The sequence below is a fragment of the Tympanuchus pallidicinctus genome, unplaced genomic scaffold, assembly GCF_026119805.1.
Source record: "Tympanuchus pallidicinctus isolate F22 unplaced genomic scaffold, pur_lepc_1.0 scaffold23, whole genome shotgun sequence".
Classification (NCBI taxonomy): domain Eukaryota; kingdom Metazoa; phylum Chordata; class Aves; order Galliformes; family Phasianidae; genus Tympanuchus; species Tympanuchus pallidicinctus.
Genome location: NW_026294740.1, coordinates 351,094 through 357,766, shown reverse-complemented (window position 1 = coordinate 357,766; position 6,673 = coordinate 351,094). Strand labels below are relative to the sequence as shown.

The window sequence follows — 6,673 nt, the reverse complement described above, 5'->3', positions numbered from 1 at the left end:
TGAGGGCAGCAGTTCTTCCCACCGATTGGATCGGCCTGGCCCTGGACGCATCCTTATCACTAACAACACCAAACATCACCGATTTTTTTTGTATATTTGCATCTCCGTTTTCAGTTGACATAAATACATTACCTGCAAACTGAATGTATAAGGTTTCAGTCAGATGTTATAAACTAAAAAATCTGATTATGTCTCTTTATCAGACAGTTATAAGAGCTATCTTACCAGAGAAATATATCCTCACTTCACAATGCATATTCATGCCATCACTTTTTGGCAGTACATATATCTGTGAACAACTGTTTTAAGGGATGAATATAAGAAGAATAAAATTTCATCAGAAATCTCTGGTGAACACCGTGAGACCTCACTAAGAATTGCAATCATTGCTATTGAACCAGGGTGATGCATTAGTTTCACAAAAACAAACTCATATATACCACTAGTTTTATGTTTTTGTTGCTCTTTAACATATATACATATATATACATAAAGTATATCTTTTGTATAAGTTTATGAAGTTAATAAGTTAATGTATATAATTATGAAGTATAAGATATGAAGTATGTCTTCTGAATATATATGTATATATATACATACATATATATATCCTCATATATATATATATATATTATACAGAAGTTTAATTACTTATAAACATTAAATACGTTACATATTTTATATACAGCTGAAAACAATTCCTCTTCACTCAGTGTGGCCCAGGCAAGCTAAAATGCTGGACAACCATGGCTTACTATATTCTGTGCATTCTGACCTGCACAGAAATTTCTCTGTGCTTGTTGTTCTTAGACAGCAAGAGGTATGGAGGAGTACCTGTCACCATTGGAAGAGACCAGTAGAAGGAAAGATTAGAGGGAGTTCCTGCAAAATGCTGCCCTGCGGAAGTGAAAGGAAGACTGCCTAGGTCTTCCGTGACAGACCAAGTGCAGCCAGACATGATTTCATGTGGGAGAAGTTGCACTTTTGGGCACAAAATACAGATTTCCTCACTTGGAAGGAGAGGAGAGAGATTAGTCATATACCTATTTAATCTTTACCATCTTGGAACATATTCTAGGAGGTCCCTTTGATCAAGAACACTACAAGACATAGCTCTCAACAAGGCAACATTGACAATCTTGTGTTACCTCTTGGCTGAGAGATTGCACCGGTCGTTTTAAGGCGCAATCAAAACCTGGTGGTGAGAGCAGCTAATTATGGAAAAGAAAACAGGAAGTATATGATAATGGAGAGGTAAGCTGGAAGGTCTGTCATGTTTCTGCATTGCTACAGAAACTTTCATAAGTGGTGAAAATCTGTTTTCCTACCTAAAAACATCTTTCTACTCCTCTTTCCTTGCAGGCTCTCTTGCTCCATGACCTGTTCTCAACATGAGCCAAGTCCCAGCCAACATCACGCATTCTTCAAAGGGATTCCAGCCAAAATTCAAAAAATGTCACACAAAGGCCTAAGAATAACAATCCCTTCTTTAAGGTATCACATCGCAGTAATGTTCTAGATATTGGACAGAAGCTGGATGGTCAGCTCATACGGAAAATGGAGCAAGATCTATCGAAAATACATGGTGCCTGTTTCATATGCAATAGTGTATCTTTACCACCAAAACTTATCATAGGTGTTCAGTGGAGAACTGGCTTGTGCTGTTGAATTGTCACCATGATCTATCATCCAGAAATTATAAAGTAAATCAGATAAACATGGAGATACATTTTGGTAGTGATCACTTCTGTCTTAAAAGAATCTGTCAGAGGATTAAAACACCAAATGGGACTCCTGAGTGCACACATGCTCTCTGAATTGTCTCTACAAGTTAACAGTCACTTTAAGGATGTCTTAGCCTAAGTAAGTCTCCTAAAATCTGCTCTCACAAACCAATGTTGGTGCTCTCAAAAAGACTGGATTCTTTGGAATGTGGGGTCAAGCAGAGTATGAAGACTGCAGTTTGGGAACAGCAGAGCCAGGTTGGATAAAGGAGAGGTGTTTACCCCAGTCTCTAGATCAAGAGCCTTTCACCACAGGGAAGATTCAACGAGTAAATAACAAACAGAGTGTTTCTTTCCAAGCATCTCATTTATTTTCACTTGTATTGCTGCATATTTCAAAAGCTCCTTAGAGGAGGGAGGAATGCCCTAGGTTGGGCATTCTATATAGTAATGTCACTACGTATTATATAATTACAGTTTGAGTTAAGCCCTCCCTTACCTTTCTTTAAGTCCTTACTGTCTCTCTGCCCAGGGAGGATTTATCATATAGCCATCCAAGAACGGGCTTGGGAAACTGTGGGTTTAGTGCCAGCGCCCAGATCCATAGCAAAGGTATAGCTGTCACCTCATAGAATACAAATGACATTACAGTGACTACTGATGTTAATCATTCACATCTAGATGAACATGCCAGCTAGGCAAACTCTTCTCAGATGCAATGTTATTCTCATATCATCAAGTCCACTACTATCTTTTTGCCTACACAACCAATTCCAGGGCAAGAAAACTGCAGTCTGTCCAGCTTCTTAAAAGCTTTAGTTCTCTTCCCTGTATGACTGAGGCAAAGCTTTAGCACTGGATGGAAGGAGTCTGTGCTCCTTTCCACTAATTGCAAGTAAGGCCAGAACTGTGGGCAAGTGTGCTATGCTGTAAGACGTGTTAAGCCTCCAGCCATCCTAAAGAAATAAGGCAGTGTGAAGGTGGTGATGCATTCCTCATAACCCGAGCATGTGGAGGCGGCTACTGCACTATACCAAGATCTCTCTGAACAAAATGAGCCAACTCTGCCCATGGACCCACTTCATGCACAAAGACTAGTGGTTCTGTGTGTCCTGCTCTAACCTTCCTGCTGCCTCACTTCATCTCCCTTCTTTCACCTTCCTCTGTTCACAGGCTAGTTTTCTTGCCTGATTATTGTCATTCTCAACACATTGGACTTTTTCAATTTCCTAAGAACAAGTTATTAGTCCCAAACATAGTATTTGTGTTGTGCTGAACTAAACATTCAGCAACATTCAGTCTAGCAAGTAAATTAGACTGTTTAGAAATGCAGTGTATCTAAGGGCTCTGTCTAATTAGAAGTGAAGTTGTTTTTCTCTTCAGGGACTCCTTTTACTGGTCAAGAAATTTGTTTTTGCAAAGCCACAGAGAGTGTGTGATTGACTTGGTTGGTATTTTTGGCACATGTGACAAGCTTTAGCAGCTATCTCAATCTCGCTGTTTATTTAAAGTAAGTGCTAAACATCTCTGGCTATCCCTCCAGAATTGTCGATCCCTAGCTGACCTTCATATGTCCTTCTTGGATATTTCTTCCAACCCACCAGCCAACTCTCAATTGCTGTAAAAAACACCAGCTTCAAACGATAATGGTTTTTAATAAAATATGTAAATAACATTTTGGCAGCAGAAGACAGCTAGAGGTAAGAAGGGACATGGATCAGTTCATTTTAGAAATCATCTTTAAACATCTCTGGTGCTTTTCATGCATTTTGAACCCCTTGGATTATTGTGGTGCCCTTAACACAAGTAGCACCTGTTTTCTCTGTGACACTTGTAATGCTGAACACAGCCTAAGTGGCAAAGTGAAGAAGCATCGCCCACAGCAGGATTCGTAAGTGTGCTAACACATGTTCTGTTATTCCAAGGGTTCTACCACAAGCTCACTCTAAAAGATCATGGTTTTTGGTATCAGCTGCTTTTCAGAGATGATGGCAAGAGATAAGTGAGGTGTTTCTGGTAGCATATTTGTTCTTTTGGCCTCTCACCACGGGAAAGATAATTTGCTGCTGCTGTTTGCCTATGGCTGGCTCCCCCCCCATTGGGTGTGTGGGGAGTGCCTGGGGAGAAGGCAGCTCTAGACCGGCCCTACAAGTGTGCAGGGACATGGGCCAACAAATGTCAGCCAAGAGCCGGATTTAAAAACTTTTTTGGTGGTCCAGTCAGCTGTGTGTGAATATTAACACTTTCCTTCCTTTTCACTGTTCTCCCAGTCCCAGTAGTGCAGTGTTCTGCCCCCCGCACCTCATGCACAGAGCCTGCCCTGAGCTCCAGCTGGCAGCTGGTCTAGCACAGCCTGCCGCAGGCCCCAGCAGGCCAGTCCACACTCAAAGGCCACACTCCCTGAACTGCACGAGGACAGCTGAACTGCTCTTCAGAACATATGAGCTTGAGCTCCATCACATATGAGTGAGCTCCATCAGTGCAGCAGGTCCAGAGGAGGGCCACAGAGATGATCAGAGGTCTGGAGGACCTGCCCTACAGGGAGACACTGGGAAAGCTGGGGCTCTGCAGCCTGGAAAAGAGAAAACTGGGAGGGATTTTATAGCTCTTCCAGGGGACCTACAGGAAAGCTGGGGAGGTGCTTTTTGTACGGGTGTGTAGTGACAAGACAAGGCAAAATGGCTTTAAGCTGGAAAAGCGTAGATTTGGACTAGCTATTAGGAAGAAATTCTCTACTGATGAGACACTGGAACAGGTTGCCCAGAGAGGCCATGGATGCCCCCTCCCTGGAAGAACTCAAGGCCAGGCTGGATGGGGCTGTGAGCAACCTGGTCTATAGGGAGATGTCCCTGCCTATAGCAGGGGGTTGGAACTTCATGATCTTAAAGGTCCCTTTCAACCCAAACCACTCTACGATTCTGTGATAATGGGATCTCAGATAACTAGCTTGCAGGAGGGTGCCATGCATATCTGCATACAATTTACTATGAAATGAAAGGATGGTGGAGGACTTGACCAAATGTGGAATGCTGGTATTCTAGTGTGGTAACACTGGAAGAGCTGTAGTCATGCAGGTGGTAGGGAGGAAGTTGCATGGGATTTGGTAGGGAAGGACAAAAATATCAGTCAGCCCATTATGAAAAGCTGTAAAAACTTGCGGCTGTCTTTGTTCTGCTTGATTGAAATGAAACTAATCACAGAATGATATCATAGAATTGGTTGGGTTGGAAGGGACCTCAAGGATCAGCAAATTCCAACCCCACTGCCACAGGCAGAGTTGCCAACCAGTAATGTTCATTTAAAACAAAAGATTTCCTGACACTTTAGAAGAGGGAAAGTATATATATATAGTATGTATATATATATATGAATTGACACAATTAGTTTTTTTTTTGCTTTTACCACCAAAGAAATCAAAATAAATTTTATACAAAATTTAATCCCCCAGACACACACACACACTTTTTCTTGACCTCCATCTTTTATTTGCTTATACTTTTTCCAAGATTTTTCATCTCAGAAAGTCACAGTTTGAGTTTTTCTTTGATGACTTCAGAGTTTCTCCAAAGAAAACTGCTCTCAAAAGCACAAAAAGGAAAAAGCAAAAGCAATAATAAATTCAGAGAGATAACCAATATTCACATGGAAACAAAAACAAAGGGAAAGAATGAGAAAAACAGACCAAGCAAAATTTTAGTTTGTGAATATTTTCAATGTAATATTGAAAAGTACCTTGAAAAATTATTCCTTTTATGTCCTTCAGTACTCCAAAAGTTATGTATAATTCTTTCTTCTGTTTAAAAACATCTTGTACATAAGGGCTATTAGCTGTCAGCATTATATATACGACTGTGAGAAAATCATGCATGCTAAAACATACACAGTGCAATTTTTTTGTTAGCCAGTTTTAATCCAAATAAGAAGTGCAAGTACCAGTGAAATGAGACATCACACAGTCAGTAAGATATCTGAAATTCTCAACAGACACCATTTCTCAAGCACTATAATTGCATTAAAGATAAGTAACGTGGTTTTTGTTTTTTAACTCAGCTAAAGATCTATCCATTAGAGTTAAATAATAGGATTCAATGTCATTCTTCAGTGTGGTTTTACTCCAAATGTGAATTTGACCTCTGCCAATTTTCTTCCCAGCCCCAGGATTACAATATCATCACAGTGAGAGTCAGCTGAGAGGAGGAAGGAATTTCCTTGCTTTCTTATCCAGACGTCTGAGTAGGTGATGCTAAGAGGGCATGAGACACAACAGGTGCTGCTATGTAGAGCAGCAGTATGCTAAGGGATCAGGTGAAGTTGCTGAGTGTTGCTTTAGTTCAGATTTCCTTGCTTGTAGAAGGAATTATATGTAAAAAAAATCAGTGTACATTGCATGAGTGTGAAAGTGTTTCTCCGCAAAGTAAAAGGTTGCACTGCCCCCCTTACTTTTCATTTCCTTGCTACATTGCAAAATATGTGTAGTATCCTTCATAATCTCAGCTGCAGACAGCTTCGGTGATCAGCATAGTAAAGAGTCTCTTTTTGCATGTTAGCATGGGGACTGGATCTTTCTAATGCTTACTACTTCTCTTCCAATCTAGCATATGACATGATGATTCCTCTTTCAGAGAAGCTAAATTTATTCATCTTTCCCTCCATCTAGCACATTTACTCAGCAGAAGCAGTGTAAACCATTCTGTTGTGTTGAGACAGCACATTTTCCTACTGCTTCCAACAAGATGCATGTATTAAGTTCAGTGAGCAGCTCAATAGCTCTGTTTATATGACCCTTGAATCATTCAGCCCAGAAATGAATTAAATTTCTGTGCCTTTCTTCTGAGCTTTCTCACTGTTATTTTAGTCTTAAAGGCTTCTATCTTCAACTCTAAATTTGATTAACTGGTTTTGTTTTTCTTGGACCTTGAACCTGTGGTGACCTGGTGTTATCCCCTTGG

General features: G+C 40.5%; 1 long non-coding RNA gene across 1 annotated transcript in view; it reads right to left on the bottom strand.

Annotated features, from left to right (window-relative positions):
- The window catches only part of LOC128083191 (uncharacterized), a 234,202-nt gene that overhangs the window by 208,064 nt on the left and 19,465 nt on the right, over nucleotides 1-6,673 (bottom strand). The gene's annotated exons all lie outside the window — the stretch shown is intronic.